Consider the following 18,838-nt stretch of genomic DNA (forward strand, 5'->3'; position numbering starts at 1 on the left):
ATTCTATTTTTTAATATAATATTTTTTTATTATTATTTATATTATGTGGACTTAGTGTTTATATTTTTACATGTTAAGTAGAGTAAATTAAAAAAATTTAACCATAAATAATAATAGTAGTAAAAAATTATAGCATACTAAAAAAGAGTATTAAAAGTACTAAAAAAAATACGAATAATGCTACACATCTAAAATATTTTTGTTAATCAAGTCTAACTAAATTAGTTTAATATCAACAAATTGGTGATTCAGATGACATTTCATGTGTTGGCCTTGAGTATATATATCATTGTGGCTCAAGAAAGCAAAATAAACAAGTAAAAACAAATTCTTCTCTGTCCAAACTCGATTGATTCAGGTGGTCTTAACTAAAGGGCATCGATCAACGATGCTACAAGATTTTGGAAGTGAATTGAGGTTGTTGTGCATCTCCTCAAAGGAAAACACTTTCATGTACATCGATTGAGAAAATGAAGCTCAACACCTTGTTTGATAATAAATAACCAATTAGTCTCTATTAACAAGATCTAATTTCAGCCCAAATAATTAGTCTCTAAACACCATCTCAGAAATCAAATTAGACATGAATCAAAATCTCTCATTCTCTTATGGTATTTTATTGAGGTCATAATTTATCATGGAAGCCTTGGGTCCGGTCAAAACAACCTCATCGGAACTATTGCTGGGCACGACTTCTTCTTCCACTGAGTCTTGAACTACCTTCCCTATCTCTTCTGTTTCTTCTTGGATCTTCTCTTAAGATAGGCTTGAAAGTTACAAAGTAGCAAAACAAATTGAAATCTATTACACATTTTATAAAGAACATGGTCAGGCTTCTACATTCTAGAAGGCTTGTTGGACTTACGTTCCCATAGCTTAGTAAGTCCTCTTTCTATGAAAATGAATTCCTCCCATGACGCAATATCCAGTTCAACCATAAGATTGTTCTTGCATCAGGCTTAAAATAGAAAAGAATGATCACCAGAACAATTGGACAATCCAAGAGCTAGACAAACAGTATATAGGAAAATGTGAAAATGTTCAGATACAAAAAGCGTGGCCTGAATTGATAAGTGCAATATTGGATATTGGTTTCAGGAGCAGAAGAATATTGCATCTGTTTGTAGATATGTCATTCTAGGAAACCATAGGGATGCATGGGCATTTGGAGCTGTTGATCCAAATAGTGGCACTGCAGCATTACTTGAGGTAAATATGGCTTTGTTTTTGCACTCATGCTTTTGTGATTTCGGCGACCATTGAGGAACTATTGGAACATGTCTTTTGAAAGTTCAGATTACTAAAAGATTTGGGAAGCTTCAAAAACAAGGGTAGAAGCCTAGAAGAACAATGATATTATGCAATTGGGATGCTGAGGAATATGGCCTTGTAATTTTCTCTCTTATATTTTACGCTCTCTTTTTATTATCATTATACATGTTTTTAGAATTTGATGTCATCATAATTCCCTTCAGATAGGAGTAACAGAATGGATAGAAGAGAACAGAAAACTTCTTGCTTCAAGTGTTGTGGCTAAGTAAGTTTTCTGATTGTGCTGTTGGTGGAGCAGGGTTCAATGCCATGGCTACTCCACAGCTTGATGAATTGATCAAAAAAGCAACTCAACAAGTATGACAAAAAAGTTCACCACAAATTATTTAAGGATCAAGGTAATCAAACTCAACACTTCAACTAAACTTGTGGCGATTAAGTTAACTTGAATCATAAATCTGAATTCATAAACTTGTTAGTTTGGGAATCATGGCAATGTACCATGCTTTTAGTTTGGGAATTCACCCAATCTCACCTACCTCAGGACCTTTGGCTGCCAATATTTTGTATCCACCCTAGTCTATAATAGAAATAAAATTTAATCCAAGAGCTAGAAAGACAGTATATAGGATACGAAACTAGAACCAAAAGCTTTGTGGTATATGACTTGAATAGTAGAAGTATAACAGTGTCTAGGAGTGTTATATTTTCAAAAAAAATATTTTGTTTTAAAAATGAGGCATTGAAAAAGAGTTCATTTATAACATCACAGCACACACCAGCAAATGAATTATTTGTGTTGTCATATTTTTCAGATAATAACCATGCGAATATTAAAAAAATGCATGTTCAAGTAATGCCTAAGTAAGTATTTATCCACAAAAAACAGTGTTGCTAAGTAAGTATTAATATAAGTGCTTTCATCTGGATAAATCATATAATTTATGTTTAACCCATTTTTTACCTTCACCTTTTCCAGTATTTTATGCGAATGTCCCCTATCTGTAGTTGTTAAGAATTCGAAGCCAAATTTCTTCCGGTACTTTGCTCCGAATTGACATAGTTCCTGCAATATTGAGAGTCATACAAATCATAAGATATTTGGCTTTGTCTTAAGTTTACAAGATACTGAAACCACTAAAATTATTGTCACCGTTCGACGAAGTAAAAGAACCCTTGAGCGGTCAGCCAAATTAAAATCGTACCGACACAAGTTCGATAGGCGCTCTACTAACAACATCACCTATGTGCCTGTATGCAAAGAATGCATCCAGCCATGATCTAATAGGCGACTTGTTGAACCATAAATCTCGAGTGAATGAAGTTGCGTGCTCAAGGGAAGAGAACGGAGATGCCTCTTGCATCGAGTGGATGAAAAAGAAGTTGCTGGCGTAGAGAAAGAGGTTATTCTCTTCCAATTTCCCTGCTAAGTCCCAACACAAAATGGGTGACCAAAAGAACTCTAAGTATACACGTCAATCATATTATAACTCCAAGTACATACAGTTAAAAAAAGCCATATTAAATAACATGCAAATTGTACCAGATGATTGATTTCTACCATTATCCTAGATGCTAATAAATAAAATTGCAGGTGTTCAACTATCAGCTAGACTATACATACAGTAACAGTGTACATGTCTTATATTGCTAGCCAGATACATCTATAAATCAGCAGCCTCTTCTCTAGTATTGATGGCGTCAGTCGTGGATTCTTCTAAATCGCCATCCCTTGTTAACGAAAGACCTTCAGCATCACATTCTGACAAATCAGTCAAACTTGGTTGGAGAGAAAGTTTGACCTCACAGTGTTCATTGTATTCACCCATGTCAAACAAATCTCTCGACTTCACATGGACTACTACACTCCAGTCCTTATACTTCATCATCCACATAGTATACAAGGCGAGCCTCGGATGCAAGAATGTACGGCTCGTCATCTTCACGATCACCAGTGTGAATCGGATTACTAAAGTTAACACAGGTGTATCCCAAAATGTCTTGCTTTATGCCTTTACCAGATGTGGTGTCTGCCCAGAAGCACCTAAACAAGGCTATGGTAAATTGACTACTGTAATTCAGCTCAATGATATCTACCAATCTTCCATAGTACGAGACACCACCAACAGTAACATTACTGTCACAAGCGCTTGCATAACTTCTAGTGTCAGAAGTAACACAAACCTCGCTATTCTGGGTTCTCATCCCATCTTCTCGACAGAGTTCTAAACCTAAATTCATTTACGTTGTATGCCTTAAAGTGCCTTGCCTGAATATTGGGGACACATGCGAGCCACTGCAGTTCTCTCGAGTGCACAGTACTTCTCAGTGGTATCTGACAAGGAACAATTTTACGTTTTCACAATTGAAAAACAGATAGCAAGATACTATCCAAACTTGAAATGGAAGAGGCATACAAAAGATTCACCTCATGCTTGAACCACCTGGCGAATTCTCTGTGGATAACTTTGTTAATGTGAGCTTCGTTTCTTTTTCCAATACTTCACAGCTTTCTTTTTGTGCTGGCTGATGGTGGCCAAGTCGCCTATGGGGTTAGGAACTCGATTTTTTGAAAATTGGAGTTAGCGTTGTAAGTATAGTCCTAACCCAACAAGTTGGCCGCCGATCAAATTGGAAATTCACAAGATGTGTCACAATTCAAAACTAATTCAAAACCGAGAGTATTTGACTCCCGAGTCATCTCCCAAGGAGTACTTTAGAACAATGAGTGTGCAAATTCGGTTGTAGTGATCAAGGGGTTGTGAATGAAGAAATGAACATATAAAGCAATAAAAGAACATGCAAAATTGTAATGATTGAACTAATGAAGAAATTCAAGAACCGACTATGTAATATAAACAAGTAAAGTATAAAAGAGATTAACATAGAAATGTATGAAAGATTGAAAGCATCAAAAAGAGTCTTGGCTTGGAGTGAGCTAAGGGTCCTTTCCTTGTTGAAACCACAACTATGACAATGATGATGGATTAATCTCACTTGGTCAACTCTCACATCGGAAAGTAAGTTAAATGAGCATAAGTGTTCTCAACCCACAAATCCTAAATTGCTTGCTAATTACTTTAGCAACAAATTAGCGTTAGTGGGAACAAGAACAATTAACAATCCAAAAATTGAAACTAAATGTCGGATATTCCAACTCTAGAAACCCAATTTCTCACTTTACCCAAGCCAAGAACCAAAAATTTAGCCTAAAACCATGTTTGACATTTTGTCAAACACTTGGTGGGCAAAAGCTTTAAACATGGAGAAAATGAGTAAATGCTTGAAACTAAAAGCAACAATTGGTCTCAATCAACAAGAATAACACAAGAAAGCATGAAACAAACATCAAACATCAAATTCATCAACAAGAAATTAAAATTGCAAGATAGAAGCAAAATTGAACTATAACTTGAATTAGAAGAAAAAGTAATGACAATGTAACTATAAAGAGTAATAACAAGAGAATACTTACAATGAAAGCTAGCAAAATCCAAGATCAAAAATGGAAATGGCACTTGAATGTAAAACCATAATATAAACCCTAGTAGAGATGATGAAAAACTTAGAGAAAAAACTAACTACAAGCTTCCTACTACTACTCCTAATACTATACTAATGATATGCTATGTTATGTCTTCATTTTCCCCTCCAATATGAGCTAGAGAGCTTCAGAAATGGGCCTCCAAAGCCCCTAAATCGCGAGGCACGTGCTCTTTTAATGAAGTCGTGTGCGGACACCTGTGCGGACGCACAGACGCGTGCGTCCGCACACCTTGCGAAAAATCCCGTCCTGTGCGTACGCAGAAGCAGCTATGCGCACACACACTAAGCGATGCTTGAATGGATGCGCGATGCGCTCGACGCAATCCACGTGCTCTGATTGGGCAGCTGTGCGTTCACACAGGTAGCTGTGCGCATGCACACGTCTCTGAGCTCATCTCCTTTGATTCTTCTTGTCTCCTCCACTTTGCATGCTCTTCTTCCATTTTCTCCAACCCATTCCTACCTTATACACTTGGAATCACTCACAAATAGCATCAAGGCATCGAATGGAAGGAAAACGAAATAATTTAGATTAGATTAAGCACAAAAGAGCACATTTTCATAATCAAGCGCAATTTGGAAGGAAAGTTCAAAAGCATGCTATTCAAGGGAATAAGTGCAAGTTTATATGATGAAAATCCATCCAATTCTAACAAAAAATCATCGTCAAATATGGATTCATCAATTCCTCCACACTTAAACACTAGCATGTCCTCATGCTAAACACACGCGAAGGAGATATATGAAAGGGAAAATGACTTATGCTATATACTACTTAAATACATGCAACTATCCTAAGACTAATCACCAAAATTTACTATGATGAGAGTTGGTAGAAACAAACCATGAAATTCCAATCCATCACAAGAAAACTTTAGGGCCAAGGCAAAGAATTCATACACTAGGATCAATGTCCAAAGAGTTAAATTGAAGTTATCAAAACATTCCAATTAAACAACTTGCAAAAAGATATAATATGAGGCGTAAGAACATAGAATTGAGCGATCGAACCCCTCACTGGATGTGTATCTACTCAATTCACTCAGTGTTTAGGGTTTAAGCACTCCATTTTCCTTTTATCATGCTTTTCAAAGATTTGCAAATCATCTAACAATCAACTAGTATTTAATGCATAAATAACAAGTATCATGAGATCTTTAGAGGGATGTAATGGGGCTAGGGTTAGGTAGAATGAAATATGGTTAAGTGGACTTAAAGAATCGGTTCTTTGATTAGCTTGAGTGTCCACCAAATCCTACATCACCTATGTACATAAGATAATGCAACCTTTCTACCCACTTTCATTCTTTTCTTTTTCTATCTCACTTCACTCATGCATTTTCTTTTCAAACATGGCATATGCATCCTTTATTTACTATTTTATTCATACTTTGTTATGTACAAGTTTTTTTTTTTTAAAAAGAACTATGAATGCATATATTTTAATTAGTGAAATGCATGAGCATTACCTAATTGCCCAAAAGATTTTTCACAAAGAGTTCATGCCTTTATCACCAATGCTTCCTAAAATTTCCCCCCACACTTAGAATTTACACACTAATCCACCCAAGCTAATCAAAGAGTAATTAAGGAACATCAATAATTTTTCGCTTAAGGGGAGTAATGTGCTATCATTAGAACAAAAGGGGATTCATAGGCTCAAAGGGGTTCATAAAGGTGAGTGCAAGGGTTGGTGACGATTGGGTTTTTGCCGGTAAAGAATTTTATAAAAATAATCGCGTTGTAAGTATAGCTTCTAAACCAACAGAGAATCCTTTCGTACAAAAACTTTAGTTGTCACAAGTAACAAAATCCAATAAAATTTATAACCGAAGTATTTAAACCTCGGGTCGTCTTCTCAAGGAATTGCAGGGATGTGTATTTATTATTGGTTATGAGTTTTCTGGGAAATTTGGAGTTTGGGCAATGGGCACAAAAATAATTATAAATTAAAGTAATAAAAATTAACAAGAGTTTTTATGTAATTAAAATAAAAAGCCTTGAATGAAAGAATGATTAATTGGAAGAAAATAAATTATTAATTAGAAAAACTCTTGGCAAGGTATGAAAACTGGAAATCCCATCCTAGTTATCCTTATCAAGGGTGATGAAAATTATTTATTGCTCCCACTTAGTTTACCCTTACTAAATAAAGGAAAGCCAAGTGGACTAATTAATCTGACTCCTTAAGTCTTAGTCAACTCCTATGGAAAGACTAGCTTTAGAGGAATCCAAACTAATATGCAAATTCCAATTCTCAATCAACAGCTGAGTTTGACAACTCAAGTGTCACCAATTACTCAACCAAAGCAAAGGGGAAAAAATCTAAATTATTTATATCATAAATAGAATAAAACAATCATAAATCTAAAATACCTCAAATTGCATTTAAACATAAATTCAAATCTAACATGAAGAGTTCATAAGCCAATTTGGCAACATAAGTAATTAACAAGTAAAAGCTTTAGAGTAAATAAAAGTAAAAGAGAAACATAAATTAAAGAACATTGAACCTGGAATGAAGAAAATAATCATAAACTGAGAGGAATCCTAATCCTAAAAACCTAAATCCTAAATCCTAAATCCTAAGAGAGAGGAGAGAGCCTCTCTTTCTAGAAAACTACATCTAAAACCTAAAATTGTGAATATCAATGTTCAATCAATTAATGGATGGATTCTACCACTTTATAGCCTCTAATCTGTATTTTCTGGGCCGAGAACTGGGCCAAAAATAGCCCAGAAATCGCTAGTTGCGAAATCTGCCACACTGGTTTTTCGTCACTACGATGTGTGCGTGTGAATCACGCGTGCGCATCGCCTAGCTCTATGGCTACTATGACAAATTATATATCATTTTGAAGCCCCGGATGTTAGATTTCTAATGCAACTAGAACTGCCTCATTTGGACCTCTGTAGCTCAAGTTGTGACCGTTTGAGTACAAAGAGGTCAGGCTGGACAGCTTAGCAATTTCTTCAACTTCTTGTATTCCTTCCACTTTTGCATGCTTCCTTTCCATCCTCTAAGTCATTCCTGCCCTATAAAGCCTGAAATCACTTAACACACATATCAAGGCATCGAATGGTAATAAGAGAGGATTTAAACATAACAATTTTAAGACCAAAGAAGCATGTTTTCAATCATAGCACAAAATCAGGAAGGAAAAATGTAAACTCATGCAAATCATATGAATAAGTGAGTAAAGAAATTATATAAACCATTCAATTGAGCATAAGATAAACCATAAAATAGTGGTTTATCAACCTCCCCACACTTAAACATTAGCATGTCCTCATGCTAAGCTCAAGAGAAGCTATAAAGGTGAAGAGGAATGGTAGATAAGTATGAAATGCAACCTATCTATATGAATGCAACTACATGCAGAATATTTCTACCAACTTGGTTAAAAGTAAACAAATCTCTTAAGAACAAATATGAACTGGATTTCACTAATTCAAATCATAAAATAAAGTACAAGTGAACTTGCAGAAGAAAATAGCTCATGAAAGTCGGGAACAAGGAATCGAGCATCGAACCCTCACTGGAAGTGTATACACTCTAATCGCTCAGGTGTTTAAGGTTTGACTCTCTCAATTCTCTACTAATCTTGCTTTCTAAGGCTTGCTTTTCTTCTACCAATCAACAAAAGTTTAATGCACAAATACACAAATCAAGAGGTCTTTTAAGGGTTGTAATGGGGTTAGTGTCAAGGTAGGATTGTATTTGGCCAAGTGGACTAAAATCTGAATCCTTAATTAACTTAAACTTTCCACCTAACTTAGACAATCCATGTAATCATAATACCACATCTAACTATCCATTAATCATGTTTCCACATATTCATGCATCCTAATTTCGAGTACAGTACATATGCATTGCTTTCACCATTTACTTTGGGGCATTTTTTCCCTTTTTAACTTATTTGCTATTTTTCTTTTATTTTTCTCTTTTTCTTCTTTTTTTTTTATTTTTTTATTTTTTTATTTTTTTATTCTTTTATTTTTTTATTTTTTTTCTCAATGCATATGACTAAATTATTGAATGCATGAACATGTCCTAAACATTTCTTTCACATTTTCATAAAGATATTCAACACCCAATTCTTAAATCAAACGTTTCCAAATCCACTTTTCCTCACACTTAATTCATGAGCACTCTCACTAGTCTAAGCTAACCAAGGATTGAAATTAAGGACATTATTGTTTTCCGCTTAGAGTTAGTGATGAGCTAAAGTAAAGAACAAAGGGATATAATAGGCTCAACATTGGTTTGCAAAGGATAATGAAAGGGTAAGGCCATATGGGTATGTAAGCTCAGTGAAACAAAGGCCTCAATCATATAAGTGCATGCATACATCAAACAATAGAAATATAGAATTAAGCAAGACAAGGATCACAATTTTAGAGAGAACAACACACATCAAAAATAAAATATTAGTTGATAAGGTGCAACTAATCAATTAGGCTCAAAATCTCACTGGTTTTCTGTGTTCGAGCTCTAAACCATGTTCCAATATAATATTTCTTCAAACAAGTTTATCAAAAATTTTAAATCAAATTAGTGAAATGTTAAAAAAAAGTTTCTTGAAAAAGAAAATATTACTTTAACCAAGTTGTGGTAAAATATGCACAAAATCAAACAAATATACAATCAAACATGCAAATGCAACAATGAACAAACAAAGAAAATAAAATATTGGTGTTGAGAAAGAAATAACTAACCCACGGAAGTCGGTATCGACCTCCCCACACTTAAAGATTGCACCGTCCTCGGTGCATGCTAAGATGTGCAAGTGGACGTGTTGCTCCAACTGACGCTATTCTCCAAAGATTGTGCAGATGGACTGGTCTGTTACCCCATGTAGAAGTTCTTTTCCTTTCCTTTTCCGGTGGCCATCCTGAAGGAAGAGAAAAAAGAAGAAAAATAACCCAAAAACAAAGATAGGAAACAATTTAAAATATGGTTGGGTTAATGCCAAATAATGAGGATCTCAACTACATGGTAGCTACAATATGCAAGTGAGAAAACAGTAAAAGCAATTGGCGTATCAACAGTGCAAAAATTGAAACAATGAGGGGGAGTGTGTGGGTAATGCAAGGTAGTGTAGGTGCATATCAATGAAAATGGAATGCAAGTATCATAAAAGAATAGCGTTGACTTATGAATAATAATACCCAATCAGAATAAAACAAGTCATGAAGCACCAGAATAATTCAAGAAAATATGCAACAGTTGAATACGAAAATTTAACACCATTGGAAAAATAATAGACTTAGAAAAGAAAATACAAATATGCGCAAAAATTAAAATACAATGGATGAAAGTATGCAAATAAATTAAGTAAAATAGAATGAAAGTGAAGAAGGATGAGAAGTTAAAGAGATGAAGAAGAAGAAAGTAAGAAATTAGGAAAAAAGAATAAGAAAAGATAGAAGAAAGAAGAAAGAATGATAATAGAAAGATAAGTAGGATTGGAGAAGAAAAGATAGGAATTCTGGCGCTGATCTGGATAAACTATGCGTCGCATGCGACGCGGACGCGTGGAGCACGCGTTCGCGTGATTGGCGCTATTTTCAGGTGACGCGGACGCGTGACCTGATTTGTGCTATTGGCGCGAGTGCAGCCTCGCGCACGCACAACTCTCTGTTTCATACGCACATTGCCAAAATTTAGGATGACGTGTGCGCGTGGAAAACACGTTCGCGTGAATGGCCTCTTTTTGAAAATGACGCGGACGCGTGGGGCACGCGTTCGCGTGATAAGGCTTGTGCTTCCAGCACCATTTCAGCCCCACTCCATCATAACTTTCTGCCATATACCCATTAACATCGATTTTGCAGGGTAACGCGTGCGCGTGGGTGACGCGCACGCGTGGGATGCTATTTTTCAAAATAACGTGGACGCGTCAGCGACGCGTTCGCGTGGGCATGGTTGTGCCTAAGGCACGCCTCCAGCCACGCTTCCGCGTGACTCTCTGCTTCTTTTCTTCCTTGTTTCTAATGCACTAATGATGCGGACGCATTAGCAACGCTTACTCGTCGCGTCCATTTTTTTATGCAGAATGCAGATGCAAATGCAGACTATATGCATGAACACTAAGAAAAATAGAATAAAATAAAACTAAGAATAAAACAAAATAAAATAAAACCAAGACTGAAAAAGAACGATCATACCATGGTGGGTTATCTCCCACCTAGCACTTTTAGTTAAAGTCCTTAAGTTGGACATTTGGTGAGCTCCTTGTCATGGTGGCTTGTGCTTAAACTCGTCTTGAAACTTCCACCAATGCTTGGACTTCCAATAAGCTCTATCAATACCAGGTAAATTTCTTAAGCTGTGATGGAGTTCTTCACAAGCTTTGAGCTCCCAAAATTGATCCTCATATATTCCTGGATCCCAAATCTTGATTCTACACCCGTATTCAAGTTGATCATCATGATTCCATCCGGGTGGTAAGCAATTAAAATTCTCACTAAGGCATCCAAACAGCCTCCTAGACCCATTCAGTTGTGCTTTACACCAACCTTTGCATTTAAACTTTGAGCCTTTCACCATATTGAATCTTGCATGACAATTCCTACCACTAGCCATCTCCCTCTAACTCGTAAAGCCACAAAGAGCTCGAAGTTGACCATCTGTCTCAAGTAACCCATATTCAAGCGGGAAGGTAAAGGTCAAGGATAAGTATTTTACCCACTTGAATGTTGTATTGGATGGTAATGGCTTTGGGAGAGAGGTCTCCAACAACTTTGGCAAGGTAATTTCAAGCTCCATTCCCTTGTGCTCTTCCTTGATAACTTTCACCTCTTTACAAGCTTCTTCAATTTCAACCTCTTCCTCTTGGTAGCTTTCTTCCAATTCAATATCTTCTTCATTACTCACCAAGGGCATGGGAGGTTGTGCTTCTTCTTCTTTAATCTCCATCTCTTGATCAATCTCTTCAAAGTCTTTAGCCATGATATGCCTTGGAGGTTGTACACCCTCTTCAACATCAAATTCAGACATCTTGGAAGGAGATTCTATGACTGGACTTTTCCATGGAGGTTCAGCATCTCCTAAGTCTTCAACCACTTCTTCCTCTTCAATAATTACTGCTTTGTCCAGTTGTTTTAGTATAAAATCGTACTCATCCTTGATGATTTTCTTTCCATGATAACTCCTTTCAACTATTCCTTCATCTTCAAGGGTCTCTCCTATCTCCACATTTTGGGTCTCCTCTTGCTCTAAGACAAAATCAGACTCCTCCTTGATGTCTTCCTTCACTAATTCTTCAACCACTCCTTCGGCTTCAAGGGTCTCAACTACCTTCATCTGTAGGGCCTCCTCTAGCTTCTTATGAAGTATGGATTCACAAAGATGATTCCTTCTTTCTTGTTCCATATCAATAGCATAACTGGGATTATCTTGCTCTTGGATTGATGGATGTGGGTGCTCTTCCATGGAGGGTGGTGATGAGATGGGAAGATTATTATGTGGTTGAAAAGGAAGCACACTGAAGCTTGAGGGTTGAATATTAGAGGTAGATGGTTGGTCCATGCGGGATATAAGATTTTGGAGTTAGAGGTGAGACCAATGATATTAGAGATGAGTGTGTTATTATCCAATGGAGGTTGGGATGGATAGGAGGATTCATTTGTTGGGAAAAAGGGCTCATAATACGGAGGTGGTTCTTCTTGATAAGGATATGAAGATGGTGGATATTGAGGTGGTGGTTCTGGGTGTGGTTCATGTGGTGGTTGGTGTGGTGGATGTGGGTTAGGGTCATATGGGGGTGTTTGGTGGTAAGGTGCTTGTGAGTATGGTGGTTCAAAGGTATGTTGGGGAGGCAGTTCATAAGCATATGGCGGGGCTTGTTGGTAACTACAAGAGGGTCCACCATATCTATCATCTTGGTACGCACCTCGGAATGGCTCTTGACCATAGTAATTTGGTGGAGGTTGGTTGTCATGAAAGGGTCCACCATGACTATTGTCTTGGCATGCATTGTAGAATGGTTGTTGTCCATGGTATCTTGGAAGTTGTTGTTGCCAAAAGGGTTGATCAGATCCTCATGGCTCCTTCCATCTTTGATTGTTTTGACCTTGATGCATGTTCCTGTTATAGCTCCCATTCCTTACAACAACATTGGAACCAAACTTAAAACTAGAGGGGTGAGAATTCATAGTAGCAATTAAAGACAAAAATTAATAAAAATTAATGAAAATAAACTCCTAAAACTAGAAACACTAACAAAGAAACGAAAAAGCAAAATTATTTACAATAACCAATAATAAGGCACACGTTTGCAATTCCCCGGCAACGGCGCCATTTTTGATGATCGGGTTTCTGCCGGTAAAGAATTTTATAAAAATAATCGCGTTGTAAGTATAGCTTCTAAACCAATAGAGAATCCTTTCGTACAAAAACTTTGGTTGTCACAAGTAATAAAACCCAATAAAATTTATAACCGAAGTATTTAAACCTCGGGTCGTCTTCTCAAGGAATTGCAGGGAGGTGTATTTATTATTGGTTATGAGTTTTCTGGGAAATTTGGAGTTTGGGCAATGGGCACAAAAATAATTATAAACTAAAGTAATAAAAATTAACAAGAGATTTTATGTAATTAAAATAAAAATCCTTGAATGAAAGAATGATTAATTGGAAGAAAATAAATTATTAATTAGAAAAACTCTGGTATTGAAATAAGCTTGAGCAATGATTATAAAAATGTTTGGACTGCTAACTTGGGTTGTAACCATGGTACATAGATGATTTGACAAAAGTGATATTGTGATTGGTTGTTATATTGAATTGTAATAAGTTTATTATTGAAAATCTTCTGTTTGATAAATTGTTGAAGATTCAAGAAGGAATTCAAAATAGAATTTCCAATGTAAGTCACAAAATAAGGGGTAGGTCGGGTTGCACAGAAGCGTTGACGCAATCCCTCACGTATAAATCTTTCTGTTGTTATCTTTCTCTTCCTTTGACATAACCAGTGTTTCACACTGGGAACGCTTAATTGAACGGACTTCATTTCTATTACTCACTCCATCTAGCTCTCCAAATTCTGTCAATTTTAGCAGTGTTATCGTGCATAAGGTAATCAATAATGATCCAGTCCTCGACTCTAATCTTTATCGCTACTTACTCTCTCTCGCCACCTAAACAATTGGCAGCTAAAAGCTAAATCTGTGTCATGCCCCTTCTTCGTAGTTTGGTTCTTAAGTTCGACATTTAAAAGCCTAATTTGGCTTAGGTATGGACAAGTGTAATGTCTCAACAATTCTATAACGTAAATATAATTCAGTTATCAGTTCCACGATTACCTCCTCCTTGTCATGGTCGACCGGCATCTTGTCCCCTCCTGCATGGACAAACTATAGCTTTATGCCCTAGTAAATTACACTTGAAACACCTCAACTCATGGAATATGTCTTTATCTACTTTCCTCTTCCATTCCCATCATGATTGTCATTCCTTCCGTGATCGTTCTGGCCCTGTGGAAGTAGAGGGACATAACCATTTCTCTTGAAATTTTGACTCCTCGGCGTAAGGTTCTTTCCTTGGTTCTTCTGAAAAGGCACCCTCTGACTTTCTTCCTCCACTGCTGCCTTCCTTACACACTCTTCAGCAACTCGTCTCTTGTTCACAAGTTCAGAAAAGACCCTAATCTCCATCGGCCCAATGATGAGCGGATATTTTATACGCTTTTTGGCATCACTTTCATATAGTTTTAGTAGTTTTCATTTAGTTTTTATTAAGTTTTTATAGGTTTTAGTGTTAAATTCACATTTTTGGATTCTACTATGAGTTTTTATGTTTTTGGGCAATTTCAGGTATTTTCTGGCTGAAATTGAGGAGCTGGAGCAGAAGTCTGATTTAGAGACAGAGAAAGCATTGCAGATGTTGTCCAGATCTGACCTTCCTGCATTCGGAAGAGCATTTCTTGAGCTACAGAAGTCCCAATGAAGCACTCTCAACGGCTATGGAAAGCTGACTTTCAGAAGTCCAAATGGAGCGCTCTCAATGGCTATGCAAAGTTGACTTCCAGAGCTTTCCAGCAATATGTAATAGTCCATACTTTTCTTCGGATTAAAAGGCCCAAAACTGGCGTCCAACGCCAGCTTCATGCCCCTTCCAGGCGTCTAGCGCCCAAAGAGTAGAGCCCAGCGTCTAAAGGCCCAGAGAGGACCTCCTAGCTGGTGTTCCACATCCAAAAGACCTCATAGCATGTGGATCTCATCAAGCTCAGCCCAAACACTTACCAAGTGGACCCTAGAAGTGGATTTTAGCATTAAATAGATTATTTTACCCTTACTAGTTATTTGTTTAGTATTTAAGGGATTATGTTTATGCAATTCACACCCTTTTTTCAGAATAGACATCACTTTTCTCATTATTCACGAGTTTCACATTGTTTTTACTTTAGTATGAGTTTCTAAACCTCATAGGTTGAGGGGAGGAGCCCTGCTGAGTCCTATGAATTAATAAAAGTACTATTTCTTCTTCTTCGATCTGTGTTTGATCTATCTCTAAGATGTATATCCGATCTTCATCGTGATGAACAGGATTATCTGACAAATTGGCTATGTTCAACACATTAAGATGAACGTGCCTGACAAACACCTGCGTCTACTTGGGTTCGTGTGAGTACCTGGAAGAAAAGTACGAGCCAACAACTATGTTTATACATCTCTCAGACGGTTAATCCACGATTTCATTGGAGACTTCTCGAGACACCAGTTCAGCCGATCTCCGTGGTATAGGCTAGAAAATCTAAAGAAGCAATGTTCTCTGATCTGGAAGATTCAACCTTGTCTGTGGCATTTTGAGTAGGATCGCCAAGAGAATAGATTACTATGCGCTTTACCCTTCGTCAGATTGAGTAACCACGGCCAATGGCCACGGCCGTGTTCAACCTGTAGCAGAGGAGATCAATGACCATGGGCAATGGCTCTAATCACTTACAGCCTACCATAGAAGAAGATCATTCACAAGCAAAGAAGACAGTAGTACTAGAGTTACTTCAGAAAGACAAAGCAACTCCGACTTTCAACTCTACTCCCATTATTATTATTCCCAGCATATAATTCCTAATAGGTAACTTCTTAATAGTCAACTTCTTCTGATTCCACCTGACTAAGACCAGCAAGACAACCATAAGCTTGATTCAAGCCACAATCCTCATGGGATCGACCCTGACGCGCTCAGGTATTACTTAGACAATCCAGTGCACTTGCTGGTACTGCTGCTGTTGTACGAAATAGTGTGGGTTTTGCGTACAAGCGCACCACCCAATGGAGCTCAGAATGTCACCCCGTAGTCCTCCCTCGTACTTTATGCACTTTCATTCAGCAAAGTCTTCCGGAGCACCTTGGCAGATTCGAGAAAACCTGCACAACTCTTCAAACTTATTGGTGTACTCTGCAACTGTCATCTGACCCTGCTTTAACTGCAGCATCTCAAGCTCCTTAGCGTTTCTAACTGAATTAGGAAAATATTTTCTGTAAAACTTCATTTGGAACACCTCCTAAGGTATCATAGCATCATCTGGTTGTAGGATACTGATGCGGGCAGAAATTGGTGAATTAAAAATTATTAGAATATATGCGTTGCAAGTATAGTTCTTAACTCGCCAGAAATCCACCGCTCAATTTAGAAAGGTGTCACAGAAAATTGAAATTTAAAATACTGGGAGTATGAATCCCAGGTCGTCTCCCAACGAGTTGCAGGAAAGGGTGCTATTTTATTAATCAGATGTTTTCAAAAAGGTTTGAGTTGAGTAAACAGGAAATTAAATTGATGAAATTGAATAATGTAAATAAAAGCCTTGACTGGGAGTTGATTACATGGAAGCCCTATTCTTGATGGAACACTCTTAAGATTAATTGACAATTGAGAGTTATTTCGTTTAGTTATCCTTTACTAAGTAAGGGAAGATAAAACAAGTTGGAATACTGTTCTATCCACAAGTCCCAATCCACTCTTGGGAGGATTGGTGTCAGGAACTAGAGAGCAAACCAACAATAACCCAATTACAATCTTTCTCTTGAACCTTCCAACTCAAGGGTTCCTTTCAATCAACTCCCCATCAAGTTAGGGAACTACTCACTCATTGTAAAGGTAAAATTCATAGCATATGGAAAGGAATTAAAGAAAGACATTGTAAATAAAAATTAAAATAGTCAATTAAAAATAAAAAAGATCCTTGTATTAAATAATCCTAAAAATATTCTAATGGTAAAATTAAACAAAGCAAAGAACATGGAAGAATAAGCCAAGTAAAGAAAACGAACTAGAATGACGAAGTCTTGATGAGGTGATAACTCTTCTCAATATCCCAATGCAAAAAGCTAGAGAAAAATAAAATCCTAAGAACTATCAATGTCTTCAGAGAGAAAACCTAGGGGAGGAGTAAAACTAGATCTAAAAACTAAAACTGTGTAGAATGAATGTTCTTTTTAGTTTCTGCATGTTCTCTGGCTCTAGTATGCTATTCTGGGCCGAAAACTGGGTCAAAATAGGGTCCAAAATCGCCCCCAGCAAATCCTGCAGATTATGCAGATCGCGCATGTCACGCGATCGCGTCATCCATGCGGACGCGTCATTCGCGCTTTTTCTCGCCACGCGTTCACGTCGTCCACGCCTCCGCGTCGCTCGTGCTTTTCCAGTCCGCGCGATTGCATGAGCCATGCTGCCGCGTCACTGTGATTTCTCCTCTTTCGCGCGGTCGCATGAGCCATGCGGCCGCGTCATTTCTCGCTGGTTATCTCCTCAATTTCTTGTGTTCCTTCCATTTTTGCTAGCTTTCTTTCCAATCTCCAACTCATTCATGCCCTATAAAGCCTGAAATGCTTAACACACAGATCACGACATCGAATAGAATAAAGGAGAATTAAAATGCATAATTAAAAGTCTCTAGGAAGCAGTTTTCAATCATGTAATAATTTCAGGAAGGAAATATAAATGCATGCTAAATTAATGAATAAGTGGGTAAGGATCATGATAAAACCACACAATTAAACACAACATAAACCATAAAATAGTGGTTTATCAACCTCCCCACACTTAAACATTAGCATGTCCTCATGCTTAATTGAAGGAGATAAAGTAAATAAGTATGAACATGTAGAAACTCATGCAATGCAATGCAATCCTATATATATATATATATATATATATATATGAATGCAGCTATATGATTCTTGTCCACTTGATCAAAAGTAAATAAGCTCTTCAAAATAATTACAAATCAAACTCCACTAATTCTATCATCATACAGTAAGACAGATAAAAGTACAAGAAGATAGCTCATGAAAGCAGGGAACATGGAAATTCAAGCATTGAACCCTCACTGATAATGTATGTATGCTCTAACCTCTCTAGTGTATAGGGTAATCACTCTATCCTTCTCTAATCATGCTCTCTAACTTTTGTTCTTCTCCTAACCAATCAACAACAGTTAATATACCAATGCAAACATCATGAGGTCTTTTCAAGGTTGTAATGGGGCCAACGTAGGTAGGGATACATGTATGGTCAAGTGAGCTTATAAATTGAATCTTTAATTAACCCAAGCTTCAACCTAACCTATATAACTTGCATAACCTTAGAATTCATACCTAGCTACCCAGAATTCCCTTTTTACATTCCATACTCATGTATCAACTTTTTATTTTAATTTTTTTTTATCATATGTGCATTGATCTTTGAATTCTTAATTCAGCATTGGGGTAATTTTGTCCCCTTATTCATTTATTTATTTAAAAATTATTTATTTATTTATTTATTTATTTATTTTTTTATATGGAAGCAAAAATAAACATAGCTTATCAATGCACATAGATTTTTAATTCTTATAGTTTCACATGAGTAGGTATCCAAATTCCCATTAAATTATCATGACACATTCCCTTAATAACTTTTGTTCCCACAATTTCCCATACTTAACTAGCACACACAATTCTATCTTAAGCTAACCAAAGATTCAATTTGGGATATACAATTTTTTTTCTGCTTAAGGCTAGTAATGTGGTGAAA

Source organism: Arachis ipaensis, chromosome B09, assembly GCF_000816755.2.
Source record: "Arachis ipaensis cultivar K30076 chromosome B09, Araip1.1, whole genome shotgun sequence".
Classification (NCBI taxonomy): Eukaryota; Viridiplantae; Streptophyta; class Magnoliopsida; order Fabales; family Fabaceae; genus Arachis; species Arachis ipaensis.